This window comes from Terrapene carolina, unplaced genomic scaffold (assembly GCF_002925995.2).
Source record: "Terrapene carolina triunguis isolate 2854851 unplaced genomic scaffold, T_m_triunguis-2.0 Scaffold210, whole genome shotgun sequence".
NCBI lineage: Eukaryota > Metazoa > Chordata > Testudines > Emydidae > Terrapene > Terrapene triunguis.
Genome location: NW_020664561.1, coordinates 36,641,069 through 36,667,842, shown reverse-complemented (window position 1 = coordinate 36,667,842; position 26,774 = coordinate 36,641,069). Strand labels below are relative to the sequence as shown.

The window sequence follows — 26,774 nt, the reverse complement described above, 5'->3', positions numbered from 1 at the left end:
CATGCATCTCTGTTTCATCATATGTTAAATGGCATAGTATTACATTCAATGTGTGCACACATTTCAGGGATGTTATGAGACTTAATTAAGTAATGTTTGTACAGCACTTTGAAAATGTAAATGTTATACAAGTACTGATTATTATTATTAAATCCACTATGAAAATAGTACCTCATATTTGAAAACTGCACATCCCAAATGTGAAATTAATATACGATTTATGTAAATATATATAATGTTTATGTAAATTAGGACACAATGAACAATATATAACTGATCAGTGCAACTTCTGAATACATGCCAAATTGAAAGACTTCTGGTCTGATATCAGAAAATGTATTCCATTGTTTTATATGGATATACATTCCAAATGCCTATTGTGATCATGTTAGTAAAATGTTGGCCTTTTTAGAATCCTTGTGACTACAGCCAATAAATGTACTCAGTCAATGTGCGTCCCAATCCAGCTCCCAAGGAAATCAATGGAATTTGTGCTATGAACACACCAATGGGAGCAGGAACTAGTTGTCTGGCAACAAAAATAAACACCCTTTCTAGAAATGTGGTTCAAAATAATAATAAAATAAGAAAAATTGAAACACCAATTGTCTTTGTTAGATTGAAAGTATTATTTGAACGATCATTGAAATAACTTTTATAGTATGAGTTGTAGGCTTATTGTCACCCATAGCTTAAACTACTACAGTTTAGTTGTTTTAGTCTGTATATCAGATTTCTTCTTTGTTGCTGCTTAAGTAATAAAATATTCTCTTTATATTTAATGTAAAAGGGCCCAACCCTCCATCCCTCACTTAGGGTATGTCTACACTACCGCGGTAGTTCGACGGCTGGCAATCGAACTTCCGGGTTCGATTTATCGCGTCTGGTCTGGACGCGATAATTCGAACCAGGAAGTGCTCGCCGTCGACTGCGGTACTCCACCTCAGCGAGAGGAGTACCGCGAAGTCGACGGGGGAGCCTGCCTGCCGCGTGTGGACCGCGTCTGAACCGCGGTAAATTCGAACTAAGGTATGTCGACTTCTGCTACGTTATTCACGTAGCTGAAGTTGCGTACCTTAGATCGAATTGGGGTGTTAGTGTAGACCAGGCCTTAGATAAGCAATCCCACTAAAGTCAGTGGGCAAAATTCAGACCTGCTGTGTGCAGGGATAACTAAATTGATTTGGTCTCTGGGTCCAATCATACTCCCACTATGGTCAATAGAAGTCTTTCTCTTGAGTTCAGTGAGATTTGGATTAGACCCAGAATGAGAGCCAAAAAGGCCAAAGCAATGTTTTAAAGTGGAAAACATATTTTATTCATGTTCAAACAACTCAAATTCGGACTTTATTTAACTATCAAAAATATTCATATTTGACATGGAACTAAGCATGAAAAATTACTGTCTTAAATGAATGTTTCTGTGAATAGTATTAAAAATAGGAAGTTAAAAAAGAAATGTCAGCTCAACCTTAATTATAGCATCACTGCAAGCACTCCTACATAAAACAAAACAAAAAAAAAGAATTTATTTATTACATTTATTTGCCCCTGAATTTGTTTATTAGAATTCTTTACTAGTTATTCCCATTCATTTAAATGGTTTTCCATATGTTGATGTAAATCACTTTCTAATCCTAGAATTTCAGTGTCTAGTCCAGTGTCTCCATCTCTGCTCCTCTTGAAGTGATGACAAAATCTGTGGATATATAAATCAACTTAATACATTTTTTCTCTTTATCTCTTGTCATCTCTCCCTCTCCCCCTCCCGCCCTCTTGCTTTTCTATTGTTCTTTTCCTTCATAGAGTCACAGTTTAAGGCCAGAAGGGACCATTAGATCATGTAGTCTGACCGCATGTATATCACAGACCATTACATTTCACTGTGATCTCTATAATGAGCCCAATAACTCGTCGTCTTCTCTCCACCCTCTCTTCTTTCATCCAAATAGTGACCTTTAGCCTATATTCTAAGTATATGAAGAGGCTTCGATAGCAGAGGGATTTAAAAGAGCAACATCTCCTTGGACAACAGAAGTGGCAACAGCAGGAGAATCAGGGAAAACACAGTGTTTGGATAAATCTCTTCTGAGAAATCATAATGCCAAATTGTTCCTCCTACCTTCTACATGCCTATGGAGAATATTTATTCATTGGTGAATGAGGTACAACATAAAATTCACATTACAAGTTGGCCATCAATATGTAGATGGGGTTTTCTGCATTCATTTGTAATAAAAAAGTAAGGGAGTGAGCAAGAGAAACTCAGGAAATAAATGTCAAGTCATAAATGCAGTGTTCATGCACTTTTATAGCACTTATTTATGCTTCTCCCAATCTGTGCACCTCATCTGGAAGCTTTGCTCCTCAGTTTAGGCCCTACAATACCATTTTAAAACAAAGAAGAAAAAGAGACATGACAATAATTGAAATGAAGTTGTGTGACCTATCATCACAACTGTGGCCATGATATGCAACAGTGATCATCAGTTCAGAGAGGTGGCAATTGCCCAGAAAAAGAGCAGAAACACCACAGGGAAGATAGGAACTATCAGCGTAGCTGCATAGGCCCTTAGGGAGTGCAATCCAGAAATGATCGTGCCAGACAACTCTGCCCTTCCTGAAACTGTGACACTACCCACATAGGCCAATACCCATGGAGGATCCTGATTCCAAGACTCCTATTGAGTCAGAGGTGTTACATATGTCAAAAGTAGAAAATATACCATTCCCCAGACTGGCTCACTACTGTGGAGGTTGGGGAGGTGATTAGTACATTTGATAACGTGTTCCAAAAAGGCTTATGGGGAAGCCACAATCGTCTTTGATAGAGCATTATATTAGCAGTAATTTACGAAGCAGTTTTTTGTTAACTTACTTGGAGATTGAAGGTCAAGCGAACATTGTAGCATCTGACTCTTCCTGTCTTACAAAGAGATCATGAGACATGCCCCTGGCAACAAATACAGACACAAAAGCATAGCAGACTATATAGTGGAGACATAGAAATGTAAATAATATTTTTTCTGCATGTAGAGATTTAGAAAGTTGGTCAAAATAAATTTGCAGTGTTTTTTTCTAGGAACAAGGAAATGGCAACACAGCTACAGAAACCAGATGGAAGCATGACATTAATTTACTGCACATATGTAGCCACCTCCTTTTCCATTAAATAAATAGTCACTAAGATAAACAGCTGTACAGGATGTCATTAAATTGCAAGGAACTTCAAAGACCCTGGCTAATTTCTTGATGATTGGTTCCTCACTTCTCTGATAATGTAGTATTGTTTCATAGTATCAGAGGGGTAGCCGTGTTAGTCTGAATCTGTAAAAAGCAACAGAGGGTCCTGTGGCACCTTTGAGACTAACAGAAGTATTGGGAGCATAAGCTTTCGTGGGTAAGAACCTCACTTCTTCAGATGCAAGTGAAACAACTATGTTGTTTCATAGTTAACTTTCTGTATATGTTTGCAGTTTGAAAAAGCATTATAGCTAATAGTTGTATTGCTGTTTTGCCAACAGGCCCAGAGACACCAGGATCCATGGAAGAAGAACTACCAAAGGACCAAGATTAAAAATACAAGGAGCCTAACATTGGTAGAGGAACAGAAACATGCCCCGCAGTGCAGGTTTTTATTGTGGACCTCCGCCCACAGCAGACCACTTGCAACTGCACCCTCCCCCTGAGCACTGCAACCCTAATCCTGGCATGGTGCACAGAGGAGGCTGGTGTAGGGGTTGGGCCTGAGGCTGGAATGGCTCCAGTGTCCCATGGAGCTGAGGTCTAGACAGCCCAACCTTTCATCATGATGAAGGTCAGGCAGGCCAAATCTGAGCAGCGCTGTGACTCAGTGCTCCAGGTTTCAAAACCACTTGCTGAAGTTTGCCTGCGTCATGATGGAGGGTCAGGTGAGCCAAACCTGAGGGTGCTGTGACCATGCGTGCCAGGTTGGCATGCCCAGTGCAGGGCACCAGGCTCAGCCCCACAGGACATAGGAGCTGCTAGAGCCACTGCTGCAGGGTGAGTCACAGACACAGAAAAAAGTCACAAGAATGGCCATACTGGGTCAGACAAGGTCCATCTTGCCCAGTATCCTGTCTTCCAACAGTGGCCAATGCCAGGTGCACCAGAGGGAATGAACAAAACAGGTAATCATCAAGTGATCCATCCCCTGTTGCCCATTCCCAGCTTCTGGCAAACAGAGGCTAGGGACACCATCCCTGCCCATCCTGGCTAATAGCCATTGAAGTCACAGACAAATGGGGAAAACATACTACCTGTGACTTTTTTTCATGTGACAAATCTGTAGCCTTAATAATAATACATGCTTTCAAGCCACTCAGAGCCCTTTAAGTTGTGTGGGCCCCTGTGCATCTGCACCAGCTTCACTGGCTATTCTTCCACAAGTGGAATCTAAAGTTAAGTTCCAAAGTTCATATTTAGGCACCTCTCGGATTTTCAAAAGTGCTGAGAACCCAACACAGTCCTCATATACCTCATTGTGAGTAGTAGAGTGTTTAGCATTTTTGAAAATCAGACAGCTGATTAACTATGGCCATAGGAACCCATCTTAGGATCCTATTTTTGCACATCTTGGGCCAGCTGCTAATGGGGATAGAAATTTGAGTTTCACCTTTGATGACATCTTGCATAAATTTAATGATACTGTCATCTTCCCTCACTCTGAAAAAGACATTATAAATGATGGAAAGGGAAAATGAAAGACAGAACATGGCCCATCCTCCATCCCAATATAAAAATACTTTTATTGTTTGGGGATTGGGGTAAAGCAGAAGCTGGTGACACACCAGAACCACCATCAACATACTACATTGAATCATTAGTACTTCTGAAACTGGAGAAAACTGGGTATTGCATGAAACTAAAATTGATTGTTAGAGAGAGGAAGTTTAGATTTACTTCCAATTATAGCTTGTCAGAAAACAGAATTTCCATCCCATGGGAAAGTCAGACATTTCAAAATTAGTTTTTTGAAATAGGAAAGTTGAAATTTCTAAATTACTTGCAGAACAGAAATTTAAAAAATTGTATTGGAAATATCAAAACATAAAATAATATAAAATATAAGATACATGCAAATGTTAAATATAACATTTAATATTATAGCAATAAGTCAAAACAAAATTAAACAAAACAAGAATGTCTAAATGAAACATTTTTATCTTATCGAAAGGAAACATTTTGACATCAAAACAAAATGAGGAAGTCAAAACAATTCATTTCAAGACTTTTTTGTCAAAGATGTCATTGAAATCAACACTTTCTCATGAAATGTTTCGAGTTTGACAAAACTGCATTTTCCGACAGAAAACTCTTCCATCAAAAATTTTTCAACCAGCTTTCCTTCCAGCTGAATAGGCTCTTGGAGAAAACAGGGCAGTGAAACAAGACATATCAAGGGCTGCAATTCCTTTTCTAATTTCAGTTGTGTCTTTGCATTACCTAATTTTTTTTAAAGTTTTATTTTTATTAATAGATTTGTTGGCAATATTATTTGTTGCTGTTATAAAAATGAGCAATCTTTTCCATGATGATTTAGCTATATAGATGGTATGTAGCATATATTCATAGAGCTAAAATTTGCATTAGGTTGTATTTGCACACTACACTGTTAAAATTGTATCAGGACTCATTATCCATATTTTTGGAAGGCATCGGGAGAGCACTGTCCAAGTAAATTTATGAACCTTTAATGAAATTGGAGGGTATTTTTGTTCAAATCAGATCTGTATCAGGTAGTCATCACATCCCTAGTTAGAGTTATTTTAAACAACATAAACCATTCAAAAAACAACAATAAAAAACAACAAATAACATAACAAATGAGAACTAGACTAGCAGAAAATAGGCACTACATAGGAAGAGAGAAAAAAATAAAGTAATATATATTACATTCAGCCAGATATTTAGTTTAATAATCTACCATTTTTTAACAAAAAGGATGAAACCATGTGTGTGTAACACAGAGTCCAGGAGCTTTCTGTGATTCTGCAGCCACTGAATCATTAGTACTTCTGAAACTGGAGAAAACTGGGTATTGTATAAAATAGCTTCAGGGAGCAGCTTCTGAACACTAAAATATAGTCCACAGGCAATTTTCTAAAAGAACCCCCCTTTCTGTGGTGCTGTCCTCTTTTTTAATATTTTAAGCCAGATGCCTTAAGTGATATATGTATTACTTTCCTTTCAGTACAAAATTTCTCTCTTTGATGGACTGCTTTTGTCTCAGGGCCCCAACACTGCTGTCTGCTGGGGGCACCATAACCGCTTCACTCTTCCTGCTGGGACTTCAGCACACCTCAGTCGGTCCTGTTGGAGTTGGGGGTAAGACACAGTTTTCTTTGTATATATTTCTTTGTTCTTTTGTATAGGGGTATGAAACAGTTTTCTTATGAACTGTAATTCTTTGTTCTTTTGTTAGTAGCTCTTTCGAAGTGAAAGTATGACACACAAACGGAAAACAGACATCATGTCTTTGTTGTGCTGTGCTGTATCTGTCTAATAATCAGTGAACAGAGGGCCTGATTCTGTTTTCAGTTACACTGGTATAAATCAGGAGTAACTCCACTGAAGTCAATGCAGTTAAACCAATGTAAAATTCATGTAAATGAGAGGTGACTCAAACCCAGTGTTTCTACAGAAGGTTTAAGTGGGGAAATTAACATTTCTGAACTGTTCATAAGTGAGGAGCATAGTTTCTCCTGGGTGATAGTGGAGAAGAACAGATTGTAACCATCCCAGCCATTATAATGAGTTTTAATGTTTTACAGAATATACTGTAGGTTAAGGAATGTTTATTATTATAGTAGTCTATTTATAAAATGGTCTGTGGGTTATTTTTCATCTTGGTCCTATGTGCCAAATGCAAGGGAAAAACAGCTAGATGTTTAAATCATATATGCCTAACTTCCTCTGGACTTAAAGGTAAAAAGCTTTGCACTTATAATATGCTATGATAGTAACGGGTGTACAGCTTTGCTTACGTGTAGAACCTGCTATACAAGAATTCAGATTTTTAAAAATAATTTCATCACTGTGATGACCAATTTTAAAGAAAATAATGTGGAACCTGAAAGTTTAAGAAATACTATAAGAGACAGCTTTCAAGCAAAGTCAATTTTGCTGCTTCCTGATATTACAGGCCTGATTCTCCATCCCATTACATCTTTTTATGCCACTGGAAAAATAGAAACATTATGTTAAAAAAAACCATGCATTTTAAAATGAGCAGTTAAGGGAAGGTAGTAAATATGGAAATATAGTCATAGTTCATACAATACCTTGCACAAATATATTTGTAAAATATCACAGTGTCCAAATAACATTGTGTAAAATATCACATTCAATAACAACTTTAACTTGGAGAATAACTTTAACTAGGAGCATGGAATGTATTTAACTGAGCAATGTTGTACAAGTGGAAATAGGTAAATAGGCAGACACAGAAGATTACATAGAGAGAGAGAGAGAAAGAGAAAGAGAGAGAGAGAAGAGAAGATTCAAGGTCAAGGAGGATGTAACAGTAACAAATAGTGGAATTACAATTGCCTAGAAATGGTATAACAGAATGGAGAATCAGGCCCTGTGCCTTTAAATAAAAAACTGTATATATGTTGTTGGGTCACATTGACAGTGATGTTATGTCAAATTGACAAGGTCAGTGAGGTTGCATGGATGTAAATTAAGGCAGAATTTGGTCCATACTATATAATGTATTATATGTGTCCTTCTGATTATCAACATAGTTCCATGTCTCTGCTCAACTTAGATCTATCATATGCCTCCACTGTCCATAGCCTTGACTTTATCCTTGACCCTGAACTTTCTTTCTCTCCCATATTTCCTGTGACTAGAAATCTACCTATCAGTAACTCAGCTTTTCCCATGTATGCCACAGCCTTGATTCCATGCAGCATAAGTAATGTGATATTTTACACATGGACATTTGTTTAAGAGATGTCTGAACTGAGATTGTATTTGAATATTTATTTACCTTCCTTCAACTCCACACTTTCATATTTGAAAATACCTAGAGATTATCTGACAATGTTCCTTGATATAAATATGCAACAGCAAACTTTAAGTTAACTAATACTTTTGTTTAATCTGCAATTTATATATATACAAAGTGGTCATATCAACTTCATCTTTAAACATCCCTACTAGCTCTCTATTTATTTCAGGACCCAGTTCAAAAAGGTCTTCCTTGCTTTTAAAAACCTCCGTGGATTTTCTCAATCATTCCTTATGGTCCCAGAGCCTGATTTTCCATTGCCAGTAAAGAATGGGTTTAAAATGCTACCTTATAAGAGTGCGTTTCACACTCTGTACTCTGCACTGGTGTAAATGACTGCACAAGGTTCAAGATAGTGGAGAATCAGGCCCCTTGGTTGCTCTGGGGCAAAGCAGCCACCAGGAAGGCATAAGCCCCACACCCCTTGAGCCTGTGGACCCAGTGAGCATTTTGAAATATCCTTGAGCCTGTGGACCCAGTGAGCATTTTGGAGTGGGCCAGTGGGAAGCAGGGGGCATGTCAGGGTTGACAGGGAACAGCTGAAGCATTCTTCTGTCCTGGCACTCCTGCAGTAGTCCATAGAGACCCTTGCATCAGGGTCATAATTTAAGGTAGCCCAGGTGGCTTCCCTGACTTGTTTCAGCAACTCCAGCATTAGGGAGGTGCAAGCTGTCTCCTTTTTGTCTTTATCCTGGTGCTGAATCCGGCCCTTTGTCTTTCTCTGCTCCTTTGTCTAGCACCAGCCCCCCTCTCTCTCTTAACACAGTTTCACCACTGTCGGGGGGGGGGGGAGGGGTGTCCCAGAGTACATTCTTCACTAGGGTGCCTCTTTGTGACCACATATGGGGATTAGCTCCACTCTGGTCTGACATCCCTTTCCCTGCCCAGCAGACTCTCTTTCTGTGGGACTCGGGGTGTGTTAGGGGCTTTCCCTTCACCCCCTCCCCTGGTTCTTGTCGCCAAGACAGAAAGCAGAAGACTGAAGTGCGGGCAGTGCAATGTTTATTGGGTTTAGTTTCAAGCAAGCATATCCATAGCTCTGACACCACAGAGCTTGTTTCCCAGTGTTTCTGTTTCCAGCTCTGATGCTGCAGAGCATTTACCCATGTCCCCCTTCCCTATTCCCACCTCCTCCTTCTTAGCAGGCCCAAATATACCTGTAGTGCACACCCCTAGTTCCACCCCTTACAACTTATAGTCATGTTTCGTTTTGGAGAGGTTGTGAGTCTGAGGTCTTGGTACCACCTCTTTTGTATCCCATGGGAGGGATAAGGAGTAAGGTTGTGTACTGATCAGGGACAGGCATTTCTTTGGCTTTTAGAGTTTCTTATGCCCCCCCTCTTACCACCCCCCCCCCCCCCCCGGCCAGGTCACTATAGTCCTCTCCTTCCAGGGTACCAAAGTCTCACTGGACAACTGTCTACACTCTACTGCCTGCTCTGTGCCACTTCCCCAGTGGCTGGTAAAGGAACCCAGGTCTGCCCACTACTCTGGGTTCCAGTCCATGGACCCTTTACCTGGCAACTGTGGTCTGCTTTCCCTGAGACCCTGTTGCTCTTTCCCTGGACTCCTTCCTACAGCTTCTGGCTCCCCCTCTCTCTCAGATCAAACTCCCTCTTCCCAGGGAATAACTGCAGACAACTTCTTCTGTAGTCCCTTTTCTACTGCCAACTTCCTGGCTTTATACCAGCCCCTCCTGTCCCTTCTCAGTTGGGCCCCATCATCCATCAACATTTCAATCTGCTCTACTTTGTGTGGGGTGAACACTCCAGCACAGGGTGAGAACCTTCTCATCTGCTGCTCCTGCCATCTGAAATTGCCTTCCTATATCTCCTCATCCCATCTGTTCTCGATCAGCTTTCAAATCTCATGAGAAAATATTTTTTTCTCCCATGCCCTATCCCTCTTACTTTCTCTTACAAAATACAGTAAACACAGAGGGAGAGGGAGGGATGTTTGTAATAGGTCACCGTGTAATAAAAGTGCCATGGACTAACACTGCCCCTCTATGTGTATCAGTTTCACAGCCAAATTAACTAGTAAACATATCAGCATCTCTTTTTAAGAAAATATATCTACTTGCCACTAGATGGCATACTACCCTCATGAACTAAATACAAATAAAGCCCTAGAGCCAGATTTATTCAGCTCTCAGTTACATTGGCTTAATCCATTTCCAGTCAGGCAGAACAATAAGAGTACCTTCCCCATATAATTTATGAAATATATTAATTTTCTTTATAATTGTCTTTTTAAAATGAGATGTCTTGGAAATATATTGGACAGAAACATTTAAATTTTCAGAGATAATTGCCTGACATTTGTTGCTTTCTTGAACCCCTACAGTATTCCTGACCCCAGCCTCTATCATCTCAGTTTACTTACCATGTTTATATTTTATCTGTATAATGAGAAACAGTTGCAGAACAGTTCACACATTTATATAGTTTGGGCCATATGTTCCTGTGTTTTGCATACCACGGAGTGAAGAAAGCATCAGAACTTATACAAATCCTGCCTGAAAAACCCTGTGCAAGCCAAAACTTTCTACCTGGAATGCTGCCATACCAAATCAGAGCACTAAAATTGTTTCCCACGGAGAATATGAAAGAGATCCACAAACTCCAAAAATGGGGTTGTGGTCTGAGTAAAGGTGGGAGGAACCAGGCAAAAGCCAATGTACTACATGCTATGCTGAAAAAAAACCAACAATATAAATTACTACAGAAAATAGATAGCAAGTTCCTGTGGCTCAGAGCAGAAATTGGCATCTCAGTGTGGCATATATAATCTGAGTAGATTTCTATTCATAGAGGGACATTAACAAATGATGGGGATTGAGGGCTCAACATTGACTTCACATTTATAAATGCCCCTGCTCTCTACTCTAGATGCTCCTCATGCTCCTGAGTAAGTAGGCAGATGTTCCTGTTTGCCAGTGCAGGTAGCAAAGAGCTAAAGCTAGCAGAATTGGGAAGGGCAGCATGGAACCAAGAGGTGTCTCTACTCATGCTCTCCCCTCCTTGCAAAACCATGGCAGCCCCTTTGCAGGCATACTTTGTGGTTGACCTCTGTGGGTTGGCGAGGCAGGTAATGAAAGAAAAAGGATGGTCTGGGGAGGAGCTAACTGTCCACACTAGATACTTGGGGTCAGTGTGTTTGCAGCCTGATTTCTGGTCTCTCTGCAACAGACTGAGGTTGGAAACCTTACCAACCTCACCTGAACCTTACCACCTTCAGGGGAGATTGGGAAGGAACAAAACTATGCCAGGCAAACATGGAGTTTCTTGCAGGCTTTCTCCCATCCTGTGGGTTTCCTATGGGAGCAGTGATTGAGCTCAGGGAATCTGAAGTTTGGGGCTCTTTTAATGTTTGTTTTCAAGCCATAGACACTGCCTATTACTGTAGTTTTTTACTCCTGACTGGATGGTATGCCATGTATAATTAATAATTTATATAGTGCCTTAAATATAACTTGTGCATCCAATTTTTGTAGTAGATTTCTGCAGATTGTGGCCCTTACTCACATTTTGACTATAAAGAGAAGCATAGCCCTAATTTTATTTATAAAGTCACAGAGGTCTAAAGACAGAACGTGCCTTATCACAGAAGGAAAGAAGTTACAAAGAAATGCCTTTTGCCTAGCATTGCATTCCTTGTGAACAGTCCACCACAACCTCAAAACACAGAGACTGCTTCTCCTACTGCCCCTACGGGCAGGGCATAACAGGAAAGAGCCAGGAGCATGCTCCTGCATTAGGATTGCCAGCTTTCTAATCACACAAAATCGAACACCCTTGCCCCGCCCCCTGCCTCGCCCTTCACTGAGCCCATGCCCCTGCTCACTCCACCTCCCTCCCTCCGTATCTCCCCTACCCTCACTCACTTTCACCGGTCTGGGGCAGGGGATTGGGGTGCGGGAGGGGGTGAGGGCTCCAGCTGGGGGTGTGGGCTCTGGGGTGGGGCTGGGGATGAGGGGTTTGGGGTGCAGGAGTGGGCTTCAGGCTATGGCAGGGGGTTGAGGTGTGAGAGGGGGTGTGGGATGCAGGCTCCAGGAGGGTGTTTGGGTGCAGGAGCGGGTTCCAACCTGGGTCGGGGGTTGGGGTGTGAGAGGGGTTTGGAGTGTGGGCTCTGGTCGGGCGGCGCTTACCTCAGGCAGCTCCTGGTCAGCAGTGCAGCGGGGCTAAGGCAGGCTCCTTGCCTGCCCTGGTTCTGCGCGGCTCCCGGACATGACTGACATGTCCAACTCCTAGCCGCAGGGGCCAGGGGACTCTGCATGCTGCCCGCACCCACAGGCTCCGCCCTCACAGCTCCCACTGGCCACGGTTCTCAGCGAATGGGAGCTGTGGAGACGGTGCTTGGGGTGGGGTGTGCGGAGCCTCCCTGGCCCCTGAGCCTAGGAGTTGGACATGCCGGCCACTTCCGGGAGCCGTGCGGAGCAAGAGCAGGGCAAGGAGCCAACCCTGTTGGACCGCCGACCGAACTTATAATGGCCTGGTCAGGGGTGCTGACCGGAGTTGCCAGGGTCCCTTTTCAACCGGGCATTCCAGTCAAAAAGCGGACGTCTGGCAATCCTACCCTGCATCCCTCTGCACCAGCACAAGCCCTGCAGAGCTCCAAGAAGTGTGTCCTGAGATACAATCCTTCCCAGAACTCCCTCAAAGGTGATATGGTTCTGCACAGGCATAACTTTAGGACAATCTGATATGATCTGGCACATAAAAGCTTACAGTATTGTCCTATACCAATTCAAAATGAGATGCTATCTTTTCTAATATTAGGTAATTAGGAAATTACTTTCACTATCATTTCATATTATCACCAACATAGCAAAGCAGTGAATCCATTTTTCATTTTAATACCTGCAAAAAAGATGAGGGTAGAGAAATAGAATCAAACAATTTCCCTCCTCCCATCCCTCCCCCTCCCCCACCCCCGAACCTCCCCAAACCACCTCCTAAATGAAAATGCACCACAACTACTAACCGGAGAAAGTTGTCCTCTGAATGTAATATCAAATTAGGGTGACCAGATAGCAAGGGTGAAAAATCGGGACGGGGGGTGGGGGGTAATTGGCACCTATATAAGACAAAGCCCCAAATATCGGGACTGTCCCTATAAAATTGGGACATCTGGTCACCCTATATCAAATGTGCACTCCACTTCATTAATAAACAATTTAGATAGTGCTTTTCCAGTGTACATTATCCACTGCTTTTCATAAATGCAAACATGTAAACAAACATTTTAAGTCCAAGTTTAAGAATTGTTTCTACAACATCACAATCAAGGCAAACTATTGGCTTAACTGAGATACCATAAAAGGCCTGGTCTACACTAGGAGATTATGTCGAATTTAGCAGCGTTAAATCGAATAAACCCTGCACCCATCCACACAACAAAGCTATTTAGTTCGACATAGAGGTCTCTTTAAATCAATTTCTGTACTCCTCCATGACGAGGGGAGTAGCGCTAAATTCGACATGGCCATGTCGAATTTGGATTCGACATGGCCATGTCGAATTTGGGTAGGTGTGGATGGAAATCGACGCTAATAGCTCCGGGAGCTATCCCACAGTGCACCACTCTGTTGACACGCTGGACAGCAGTCCGAGCTCGGATTCTCTGACCAGCCACACAGGAAATGGCCTGGGAAAATTTGAATTCCTTTTCCTGTCTGGCCAGTTTGAATCTCACTTCCTGTTTGGACATCGTGGCGAGCTCAGCAGCACTGGCAACGATGCAGAACTCTCCAGCAGAGGTGACCATGCAATCGCAGAATAGAAAGAGGGCTCCAGCATGGACTGATCGGGAAGTCTTGGATCTGATCGCTGTGTGGGGCGATGAGTCCGTGCTTTCGGAGCTGCGATCGAAAAAACGGAATGCGAAGATCTACGAGAAGATCACCAAAGCCATGACGGAGAGAGGATACAGCCGGGATGCAACGCAGTGCCGCGTGAAAATCAAAGACCTGAGACAAGGCTACCAGAAGACCAAAGCGGCAAACGGACACTCCGTATCCCAGCCACAGACATGCCGTTTCTAAGAGGCACTGCATTCCATTCTAGGTGCGGCCGCCACCACTACCCCACCACTGACCGTGGACTCTGACGATGGGGTATTGTCGACGGCCACTTCCTCGGAGATATTCGCGGACGGGGAAGATGAGGAAGGAGATGAGGAGGACGAAGCAGTCGACAGCGCTTACAACGCTGATTTCCCCGACAGCCAGGATCTCTTCATCAGCCTCACGGAGATCCCCTACCAACCCTCCCAAGACGTTAACCGGGACCCTGAATCAGGGGAAGGCTCAGTCGGTAAGTGTTTTAAACATGTAAACATTTATTTGGAACAGAACAGGAATGGAATATTAACAATGGGTTTTTCATGATTACTTTGCCCTAGGCGCTTAACTTTTTAGTCCTTGCCAGTGCAACTACTGCAAAAGTATCTCAAAATGTCCGGTTTCTCATGATTAGTTTGCCCTAGGCGCTCTACTTTTTAGTCCTTGCCAGTGCAGCTACTGGAAAATTAGGTCAATATGTCCGGGGATAGAGCTGAAATCCTCCTGGGACATCTCCACGAAGCTCTCCTGGAGGTAATTTGAAAGCCTCTGCCTCAGGTTCCTGGGGAGAGCGGCCTTATTGCGTCCTCCATGGTAGGAAACTTTTCCGCGCCAGGCTAGCAGCAAGTACTCTGGGATCAGTGCCTCGCACAGCATGGCCGCATACGGCCCTGGTTTTTGCTGGCATTCACGCAGCATGCGGTCTGTCTCAGTGTCCGAAATCCTCATCAGAGTGATATCACTCATGGTGACCTACTTTAAATTAGGGGAATGTTAGTATTGGAACTGATTGCCTGTTCCTTTACATAAGTGTAACCGGCGGTTTACAGCCACACGGTGGAGGCGGGACAGGGGCAGCATACAGGGATCTTTCCCGGGGACAGCCGCGAGGGGGGTGGGACAGGGGCAGAGTTCATGCTGGCCGGATTGCCGGCAGCAGGAACTGGCCAATGCTAGGGGCATTGCTTTGAACGTGAAAGGAGGGCACTGCTATAAATTGAGCTTTCAGCAGCCAAAAGTCTATGGCTTACCATGTCCGCCTGCTACCCGAATTCCGCTGTCCTGCTCCGCTTGTGTGATCTGTACTCCAAGACCCCAGGCAGTGAATGGGAAGGCCGAAAATTCGACCTTGTCCTGAGTGCGCATGTGATAGGTGCTGTGCATGGTCTTGTTCACAGAGAAAGACTATGTTCATTGTTCACAAAAATGTATCTTTGTGAGGAATTCACTCCCTTTTTCCCATCCCACAGCTGCGAGTGTCTCCCGACCTACCCCGGCATCCCCCTCCCAGAGGCCGGCGCAGATTAGGCGCCATAAGAGGAGGACACGGGACGAGATGTTCTCCGAACTTATGGGCTGCTCCCGAGCTGAGGCGGCACAGCAGACCCAGTGGAGGGAGAGCATGTTGCAATACCAGCGATCACACAGTGAACGGGAGGACAGGTGGCGGCAGGAAGACCAGCAGGCGACTCAAACGCTGCTTGGACTAATGAGGGAGCAAACGGACATGCTCCGGCGCCTTGCAGATGTTCTGCAGGACCGGAGGCAGGAGGACAGAGCCCCGCTGCAGTCTATCTCTAACCGCCCTCCCCCGCCACAAAGTCCCATCCCCCCCTCACCCAAAGTCCCAAGAAGGAGGGGCGGCGGGGGCCGTGAAAACAGTCACTCCACCCCTGCAGACTGCTCAAGTACCAGATGGCTCTCATTCCCAAAGTTTTGATAAGTCCTTCCTTCAGTCCAAAAGCACCTCACCCAAGCCCCCGTCCCAGTATCATCCCCTACCTGTGCAGTTGTTAATAAAAAAATATGTTTCTTTTAATTACTGTTTCTGTCAGGTTCTTTTAGAGGAGAGTGTGTCTGAAGGGGGGAAAGGGGGTTGGGAATTGGAGAGGACAGTCACCTTTACCAGGGTACAGACACGGGGGCAGGTTCAGCAGCAGGTCACACACACATTGCAGTCACTAGGCACCCTGGTCAGTCTGGGAGGTGGTTTTCATGTTCTGTGTGGGGGGGCTATGTGAGTTTGTGGCGGGGGAGGGCACTTACAGATCTTATGCAGCGGTCCTTAGCCTGGATGACAGAGCCACGCAGCAGGGGATCTGTAACCGTCCTCCCCTGCCACAAAGTCACATAGCCCCCACACACAGAGTCCCGAAAAGGAGGGGTGGCAGACTCCGTTGAAACAACCAGTCCACCACTGCGGACCGCTCTAGGGGCAGGAGCCTGTCATTCCTCGAGTTTAGAAGCGTCCTTTCCATCACTACACCCGCTCCCCACCACAGTCTGCGTCCCAGTTTCAACCCTTTACCACGAAACCCTTAATAAAGAAAATGGTGTTAATGAACAAAGTTCCATTTATTTTATTTTTAAAGGTGTGTTGGAAGGGGGGAAACGGGGTTAAGGGGGTATGTAACTGGAGAGGATAGTCAACATTAACTGGGTAAAGAAACGGTGGCAGGTTCAGCTTCTCTTTAAACAAACTTAATAGTCACAGGTTACCCTGCTCACTGTGGAACGTAACTTTCAAAGCCTCCCGGATGCACAGCGCGTCCCGCTGGGCTCTTCTAATCGCCCGGCTGTCTGGCTGGGCGTAATCAGCAGCCAGGCAATGTGCCTCAACCTCCCACCCCGCCATAAACGTCTCCCCCTTGCTCTCACAGAGATTGTGGAGCACACAGCAAGCTGCAATAACAATGGGGATATTGGTTTTGCTGAGATCAGAGCGAGTCAGTAAGCTTCTCCATCTCCCCTTGAGACGTCCAAAAGCACACTCCACCACCATTCTGCACTTGCTCAGCCGGTAGTTGAAGAGTTCTTTTTCACTGTCCAGGGCGCCTGTATAGGGCTTCATGAGCCAGGGCATTAGCGGGTAGGCTGGGTCCCCGAGGATCACTATAGGCATCTCCACATCCCCAACAGTTATTTTGTGGTCCGGGAAGTAAATACCTTCCTGCAGCTGTCTAAACAGACCAGAGTTCCTGAAAACACGAGCGTCATGAACCTTGCCCGGCCATCCGACGTTGATGTTGGTAAAACGTCCCCTATGGTCCACCAGTGCTTGCAGCACCATTGAAAAGTAGCCCTTTCTGTTAATGTACTGGCTGGCCTGGTGCTCCGGTCCCAGGATAGGGATGTGAGTTCCATCTATAGCCCCACCGCAGTTTGGGAATCCCATCGCGGCAAAGCCATCTATGATGACCTGCACGTTTCCCAGGGGCACTACCTTTGAGAGCAGTACCTCAACGATTGCGTTGGCTATTTGCATCACAGCAACCCCCACGGTAGATTTGCCCACACCAAAGTGGTTCGCGACTGACCGGTAGCTGTCTGGCGTTGCAAGCTTCCAGAGGGCTATGGCTACTCATTTCTGGACAGTCAGGGCTGCTCACATCCGGGTGTCCTTGCGCTTCAGGGCAGGGGACAGCAACTCACAAAGTTCAAGGAAAGTTCCCTTACGCATGCGAAAGTTTCACAGCCACTGTGATTCATCCCAGACCTGCAGCACTATGCGGTCCCACCAGTCCGTGTTGTTTCCCGGGCCCAGAATCGCCATTCCACAGCATCAACATGACCCATTGCCACCATAATGTCCACGGCACGGGGTCCCATGCTTTGCGAGAGGTCTGTGCCACTCTCAGACTTAATATCCTCACTGCGCTGCCGTAGCCTCCTCGCCCGATTTTTCAGCATCTGCCTCTGAAAAAGGTGGATGATAAGGTGCGAGGTGTTGACAACGGCCATAACTGCAGCGATGGTCGCAGCGGGCTCCATGCTCGCAGTGCTGTGGCGTCCGCGCTGTCACTCACCAGAAAAGTGCGCGAACTGATTGCCCGCCGGCGCTTTCAGGGAGGGAGGTCGGGAGTGACGGTTGAATGACGACAGTTACCCAAAACCACCCTCGACACATTTTTTTCCCCAGCAGGCATTGGGGGCTCGACCCAGAATTCCAATGGGCAGCGGGGACTGCGGGAACTGTGGGATAGCTGCCCACAGTGCACCGCTTCCAATGTCGACGCTTGCCCCGTTAGTGTGGACTCACAAAGTCGAATTACTGTTCGTAGTGTGGATGCACACGTTCGACTTTGTAATATCGGTTCCACTAATTCGATTTAAGTAAAATCGAACTACTCTCGTAGTGTAGACATACCCAAAGAGACCTGATTTCAAAAGTGCCTTTATAATTCCTACTCTCTGGAAGAGAAGACAAAGTGCTTCAGCACATATCTCAATTTTTTTATGGCCAATGGATAGCTAGTGCTTCCGTGAGAAAAAGCCCTACTGATGATAGAAGAGTGAACAACATTTTCAACTTTGGCTGCCTAATTAGGCATGAATACCTATGCTTAGGTAACCAAATTAGCAGCCTGATTTTCTGTTGTGCTCAGCACCTCTAAATATGAAGCTATTTATTTAGGTACTACATTTTTATATAGGTTCCTAATTTAGACATCAGAGTTTGCAAATTTTGGCCAGTGTTTTGGAGAATGAGCAGGGGTACCCATGAGATTAAATATGAAGAAAATTTGCTCACTCATGATTCTGAGGAACAGAAGTACTTCTTTACCTATAAACCATATCACCAGTGTCTCTTTTACCCAAACAAAGCATCATAATTGTCCTAAGAGTTAAAATTTGAATCCATTTGCAAATAGAAATGTCATACCATAATAAATATTCTGTAGAATTTAAAAGATGGCCAATCTGTAGTATGATGCTGTCAAAAGGCATCCTAAATAAGTGTTATGGTTGCTCCATTTTGTGTTTTGATCACAGTTTACAAATAGGCCATATAATAGTTACTTACTCTCAGAGTAATGGTAGTAGCATTCTACTTTTGTCAAAGGATTTCAGCTAATAGTCTCAGACATAAGTTTTGAGAGTCTTTCCAGAAACAGGTTCGCATCACCAAACTTTATTTTTTTTAAAGTTTATTTAATTAAATGTTAGAAGTGAAAGTTAGACCAGCAAAATAAGGCTGGTTCTCCAAAAAAGAGTGTAGTGAGTAGACCTACTTTAAAATTAAATTAGCATTTAAATTAAAAACAAGTAGTTCTACAAGAAGACACAAGAGTCACTGTTTTTGAAGGACTTCATAATTCTAAACATCTGATAATGAACTCTGCATTACCTTCCACATATTCAGGACTAAATTCTACTCTGTCCAGCATTACGGGTTTGTGTTATTTGTAGCACATTTGTGTAGCTAACACTTCCCAGAACATGCTCTGCAACAGTAATTCTACCAGCCAGTATAGTATTCCTCAAAATGGGTTCAGGGATATCACTATAGATTGCCTTTTGCTGCTCCTCTAAGCAGATCTAGCATGTTCCCCAGCTAGGAGTTGTTGCTAACACCAGCACACAATATCTTTAGTAAGGCTACTCACTTATTTAAAGTTAAGCACATGCTTCCGTGCTTTGCTGGGTTAGGGCCAGAGTGCTGAGCACCTTGTAGGATCAAGCCTGTATTCATTTTAAAAATCAGAATTTGGTATAAAAACAATCATTTATACAAATCATAATATTTATACCCTAGAACTGCATTTCTTATTCTATACAGACTGTGAAGTGCGGAGAGGTTAAATACAATTATTTCATCACATACTGTTGGAAATGACTTTTAAATGGTATCTTATTTTTCACGAGCAGTTTGTATAATTTTGTTAATTTTTATAGTCCATTTTCCAAAAATTCCTCTACCAAGGAGAAAGGCATAAAGAAAAGAGTATTTCATCTAGATGATTCACTATTTCCATTACAATCACAGGACATCTAATTATGTACTCCATAAATCTTCATATTTGTTATGAAGCTCATAACAACAAAAGTCTGATTTACAGATTCTCTCCATGGCTACTACCAATTGAGTGGAAAAAATACGTATTTATGAAGCTTTATTAATAAACTGTGAATAATTCAAACAGTTTCTGCAATGGAGAAACAGCAGTAGAATATATTCTTATTTGCATATAAATGAAATGATGCTTTAGTGTCAGAGTGGAGAATTAAATAATATGAATTTTTACAGTGCAATCTTGACAGTGTCATAAATATTAAGGTAATAAGTTGCAGTTTCCTAAAATCTCATTTTAGCTTTTATTACAAAAGTACAACTGAGGAGCCAAATCTTGCTCCCTGTACATGTGCGAGTATTCCCATTGACAATGAAATTACTCAAGTGAATAAGGTTACCAGATTCAGCCCTATGTCAGATATTGAAGCAAGAGCTAGGTGCTATCCACAAATCTATTAGGGGGAACAGAAACAGAAAGTTTGGCAATGAGAAAAGTGATAGATGTATTGGGAAAATCTGGAGAACAAATAACGAAGGAAATTGCAACTCTGTGGGTTCAAACAGATGTCTCAAGAAGAGATAAAATACAGTTAGGGAAAAAAGGAGAAACACTTAGAAAATGTGCACAAGTGGCCAATTTTTGCCTTTAATTACATGAATACAACCCTATTTGGCTCAAGCACAGTATACTCAGTAAACTTTCCAAGAGTATTAGAAAATGTTGCAGCAATATTTAAAAGAAGTGTTCAAATTACTGAAGATAGATTGGTGCCTGCTGGCAAGGCTTTAATTGTGCCTCCTCCAGAGTCTCTCATAAGTCTTCCTCCCAAACAGTTTCCTCCCTCCCCCCCACCATCTGCATGACTTCAGGTCAAGTCTTGTCACAGATTTAGGGCATGTCTTCACTACCCGCCGGATCGGCGGGTAGCGATCGATCTATCGGGGATCCATTTATCATGTCTAGGGTAGACGCGATAAAATCGATCCTCGATCGCTCTGCCGTCGACTCCGGAACTCCACCGCAGCGAGAGGCGGAAGCGGAGTCGATGGGGGAGCGGCAGCGGTCGACTCGCCGCCGTCCTCACAGCCAGGTAAGTCGACCTAAAATACACAACTTCAGCTACGCTATTCGCGTAGCTGAAGTTGCGTATCTCAGGTTGACCCCTCCCCCCCATAGTGTAGACCTAGCCTTAGTCTCACAGTCATTTGCATTGACATCCATAATCATGTGTAATCACAAAAGATTGCAAGAGTGGAGTCAGAAATAAACCCTGGTTGGTTTTAGCTGGGGGAAGGGGGAGTTCTGGTGGGTGGCAGCTGACGGGGGGAATGGTTGATACTGGGTGGGGCATGGGGTGCTGGCTATAGCCTGGGTGATGGCTGGGAAGGTTGTTGCAGTACTGTCTAGGGATGGTGCGGTGGTGGTAGATGCTAGTTCCGTTACATCTCTCCCCTCACCATTTTGCACTAGTCTCTCTTCCAGGGAAGCTCTATTAGGTGTTGAGCAGTTGGCTGAGCAATGTGAACAGTTCAGCTATGGAGTCAGGACAGCTGGTTTCTCACCATCTTCAAGTGGCACTTCCCTGTAACAGTGCAGTGCAAGCAAGGTGGAGGGATGAGAAATGGAAAGTACAGGCAAGGTATGAGAAACTGAAGCTGGGCTGGCTGCAGGAGAATTAATAGAATTTAAGGCCGGAATGAACCATCAGATCATCTAGTCTGTCCTCCTGTATATCACAGGCCATTAAATTTCACCCAGTTACCCCTATATTAAGCCCAATAACTTGTGTGAGACTAAAGTTGTACTTATGTCTGGTTAAAGCATATCTTCCAGAAAGGCATTCACTCTTGATTTGAAGACATCAAGAAAGGGAAACTCCACCAGTTCCTTTGGTAGTTTTGTCCAATGATTAATTGTTCTCACTTTTAAAAATTTGTAATTAATTTATCATTTGAATGTGTCTAGTTTCAGCTTTCAGCCATTGTTATCCCTTTCTCTCCTAGATTAAAGAGCTCCTTAGTACCCAGTATCTTCTTCTCATGAAGGTACTTATACACTGTAACCCAGTTATCTCTCAATCTTCTTTTTGATACAATGCCCTTGTAATTTACAGCACTCAATCTGTGTGCTGTAAGTTTCTCACTGAAGGGCATTTTCTCCAGCCCTTTTGCTGCTCCCTCTCCAATTTTTCAACATCTTTTTTTAAAATGTGGACACCAGAACTGTACGCAGTATTCCAATATTGGTCTGACCATTGCTGTATACAGAGGCAAAATCACTTACTCTGCTGTTTATACATCCAGGGATTGCATTAGCCCTTTTTGCCACAGCATTGCACTGGGAGCTCATTATGCATTATGACCCATAAATCTTTTTCCGAGTTACTGCTGTCCAGCATACAGTCCCCCATTCTGTAGGTATAGCATGCCTCCTTGTTCCTAGCTGTATAACTTTGCATTGGCTATATTAAACCACATTTTGTTTGAATGGGCCCAGCGTACCAAGTGATCCAAACTGTTCCACATGACTGCCTTTGAGCTTCTCCTTGTCTACCTTCAACTCACTCTGCCTGGGTCCTAGTTACTGCTAGTTACTGGAAATTTTGCTGAGATAGGATGACTAACCCTTCACCATCCACCTGGGTATAGCAACCCCTAGACTGGAAAATGCTGGCCTGCATAGTCATCACCACATGTGGGTATGTGTTATATGAGGTCTGATATAGTATTGCCAAATTTGGTAATTTTATCATGAGTCTTGTGACATTTGGTGTTTTTCTTAAAGCGCCCACTCTTACATTCAAGTGATTACTTAAAATCTCAGTTTTCATTTAAATAAAAAAGAATTTTTCTAGCCCTCATGGTTATAGGGAAAAACATGAAAATGTAATCTAAATGTAACTTAATGGTGCAAGATCCGAATGCAAATAAAAATCTCAAAACTTTTATTGTTTTGTAAAAGTCTCATGCTTTTTAAGGAAATCTCATGATTTTGGAGGTGGGCCTGACTCATGAGTTTTGAATGCTTTGGGTTGACAATACTGTTGATGAGTGAGGAACTTGAAGTGATTTGTCTCAACATAATGTTAAAGAGAGGCAACACTTACCACAGAACAATATTTCAAAACCAAAAAGGGGAATTAAGACCAAGTGATATCTTGCTTGTTACACTTGAGTTTCAGGGTGATAAAGACTGAACAATGTTTCTTATTGGACAATGAAGTGCTGTGCTATAAAACTGTAATTTTGCAAAGACTGCTAGGGCAAGGACAACCTACACAAAGACAATTCTAACTTATGGGCAGGAGCTCTTGGCAATACAGGGGGATGACAGACTCTTGTACCTGTAAGTGTCAGATAAATTTGTCAATTATCTTTCAAGGAAAATCTATTCAGAAGATTTTAGGCCTGAGTAGAGTAAGGAGGCTTCACCAGTTAAACTAGCAGATTATCAGTCCCCAGGCATGGTCCATTGTCAGTGCTGATTCTTTTAGACCTGTCAGCAGCCCCAAGACATTGTTAACCCACCTGCAGACTCTGCAGTGGTGGACACAATTACTTTTCAGTAGCTTCATTCTTTCCTCTTGGAGAGATCCCAGAGGTTGTTTTCGGCAATTGCTCACCTGTCTCAAGGGTTCTTTTAATCAAGGTTCCATATGGTTCTGGCTTGTCACCTTTCATGTTCATCATGTACATGAGGCCACTGGAGCAGACAGTGGAGCAGTTTGGACTGCAGAGCATTCAACATGCTGCCTTCTTCATCAGATCTGAATGGTTGCAATTTCTTTTTTTCCTAGTCCCCAGCTAAGGTAGACAGATAGAGTTGAGGGAGCTGGCTGAAGCTCAGAGGTTAAAGTAGATTGAAACAGAAGATGGAGCTCTTACTGCACCAGCTAAGGAGAAGGGGAGCTCTGGGGGCTTGTTAGGATATTTCTACACAGCAACTAGACACCTAGCTGGCCCATGCCAGCTGACTTGGACTCACGGGGCTTGGACTTGCAGGGCTGTTTCATTGCTGTATGTAGATGTCTGGGCTCGGGCTGGAGCCCAGGCTCTAGGATCCTGCGAGGTGTGAGGGTCCCAGAGCTCAGGCTCCAGCCTGACCCCAGAAGTCTACACAGCAATGAAATAGCCCTGCAGCCTGAGCCCCGTGAGCCTGAGACAGCTGGCACAGGCCAGCCACGAGTTTTTCTTTGCTGTGTGGACATACCCTTACCTATCACACCCTGAGTGGGGAGGGAGCTTCCCTCTAGTTTTAGCACAAGAGAGAGAGAGCTGCGCTTTTCTGTTTCCCCTCTCTAACTCCTGGGTTCCATCCAGATAAGAGGTAAAGCTGGAGGTTGGGCAGGCATTGAGAAGATCTGGTGGGAGTGGTCTATACTATATCTATCTAACTATATGGAAGATAAATAAATATAATTGACTCACTTATTATAAATATCGCAAAAGAAGGAAATTTTCAGGAAGTATTCAAAATGACTAGAGGTGTTGGTTAAGTAGAGGGAGTCCATACATAGGAGAGAGCAAGCAAAAAGTTACCAAAATATTTGCTAGAGAAAGAGATGAGGGACATCAAGTCTTGCAGCCTTGGCAGAGCAAAAGAAGGTGGTGGTAACATAAGAGACAATGTCAGATACATAGAGAGATGGGTCTTCGAGGTGGGTACCAGAAGTTTAAATGTGATGTAATGGAGAGATTTTAAGAGGGAGAGTGACAAGGGTGAGGTCAATGAGCAAGGGAGATAGTTTCAGCTGCTGAATTCAGGAGGCACTCAGAGGAGATGATGTGAGTGTCAGGGATGATGGAGAGGAACATGTTACAGTAATCAAGATGGAAGATGATCAGGGCATGAAGGAGAGGTTTAGGTGTTGGGACAGAGTTGAATGGTCAGATCTTTAAGAAAGGGTGGAAGAAGAAACAGTAACATTTGGATGCAGCCTTAGAGGGGAAGGTAGTGTGAGAGGGAGGAATTCAAGATGACTCCCAGGTTATGAGACTGAGTGGCAAGGAAAAAGGTAACCTTAATGTCAATGACAGAGAAAAATGGAGAGTAGAGAGGATTTATGAGAGAAAATAAGGAGCTTAATTTTGGCCATGGTAATTTAATCATTTTGTTTGTTGGCAATTGTTGGCAAGTCATCCAGGAAGGGATATCAGAGATAAAGGCTGAGAATCTGGATTGGACAGAAGGAGACAGGTCTGGAGTACAGAGGTAGATTTGCAAATGATCAGATAGTGATGATAAGGAAGTATTTTTTGACAAATATTACTTTTTAAAAATAAACTGTGGTGTGATATTACACCTCTCAGAAACAAATATAGGTGGATTCTTTTAATAAGCAACATGATTCTAAATTAATGTCATATTTAATCTATTAAAATTAAAGCACTTAAACCTTGGGACAAAACCTAGTTTCACTCACACCTGTTCAACACCACTAACTTCTATGGATTACATGGGTTAACAAGAACAGAATTTGGCCTGTGAATTTTCCTCATGTCATTCCTCATTTTATTAATTTGTCCTATAATCTGCTCTTGACTACTTTCATCCTTAGTTCAGATTGTGATTTAATGCTTCTTATTCTGTACTTTTCACATTGATCTCTGGCTGCTGTAATGGCCCTTTGGGGCTGCTAGCAGCTTGTGCAGGTTAAAGCAGCTGGTCCAAAACTGGGGAGTGCAAAAGTGGTTTAAAGCCACCTTTACATCCTCTCACTCCTCAAACTACATAGGGACTATCTATAGAGAAAAATACTACTCAACCATAATAAAGATGGTAAAATTTGGCCCTGAGTTAGCATCTTCCTTCTTAATTTCAGTGTAAGCTTAATATAATATAATAGCCATGCTACAGGGTTCCCTTTAGAACGTTGAAAGCTTTAATCTTTGCATAAGTTTAACAATGGATAAAGTTAACATTCTCAATATGGAATGTTTAATAAACAGAATCTTATATTTCACTTTCTGGGGAATAGGAGATTTATGTACACAACTGCTGGAGAGCTAGTTCTCAGCAAGACCAATGTTTTTGATTCATAGGGAAGTTACTTTGAAATAGCTAGGATGTGGATTTAAAGCACAATAGCTATTCTGTACTAATGCCCTATGTGGACACTCTTATTCTATCAGAGGGGTAGCCGTGTTAGTCTGTATCCACAAAAACAATGCGGAGTCCGGTGGACCTTAAAGACTAACAGATTTATTTGGGCATAAGCTTTCATGGGTAAAAAACACACTTCTTAAGATGCCTGGAGTGAAAATTATAGATACAGGCATAAAAATATATTGGCACATGAAGAGCAGGGAGTTACCTTAAAAGTGGAGAACCAATGTTGAAGGTCAATTAGTCAGGGTGGATGTGGTCCACTCCCAATAATTGATGAGGAGGTGTCAATACCAGAGAGGGAAAATTGCTTTTGTAGTGAGCCAGACACTCCCAGTCCCTATTCAAGCCCAAACTGATGGTGTTAAGTTTGCAAATGAATTGTAGCTCTGCAGTTTCTCTTTGAAAGTCTGTTTTTGAAGTTTTTTTTGTTGAAGAATGGCTACTTTTAAATCTGTTATTGAATGCCCAGGGAGATGAAAGTGTTCTCCTACTGGCTTTTGTGTGTTACCATTCCTGATGTCTGATTTGTGTCCATTCATCCTTTTACGTAGAGATTGTCCGGTTTGGCCAATGTACATGGCAGAGGGGCATTGCTGGCACATGATGGCATATATCACAGACGTGCAGGTGAATGAGCCTGTGTGGTGTGGCTGGTGTGGTTGGGGCCTATGATGGTGTCGCTAGAGTAGATATGGGGACAGAAAAGGCAACAGGGTGTGTTACAGGGATTGGTTCCTGGGTTAGTGTTTCTGTTGTGTGGTGTGTAGTT

At 43.2% G+C, this 26,774-nt stretch overlaps 1 protein-coding gene across 1 annotated transcript in view; it reads left to right on the top strand.

The window, feature by feature from the left end:
- LOC113407297 (cell division cycle 7-related protein kinase-like) overlaps positions 1–26,774 on the top strand; it is a 56,762-nt gene that overhangs the window by 551 nt on the left and 29,437 nt on the right. The window lies entirely within an intron of this gene.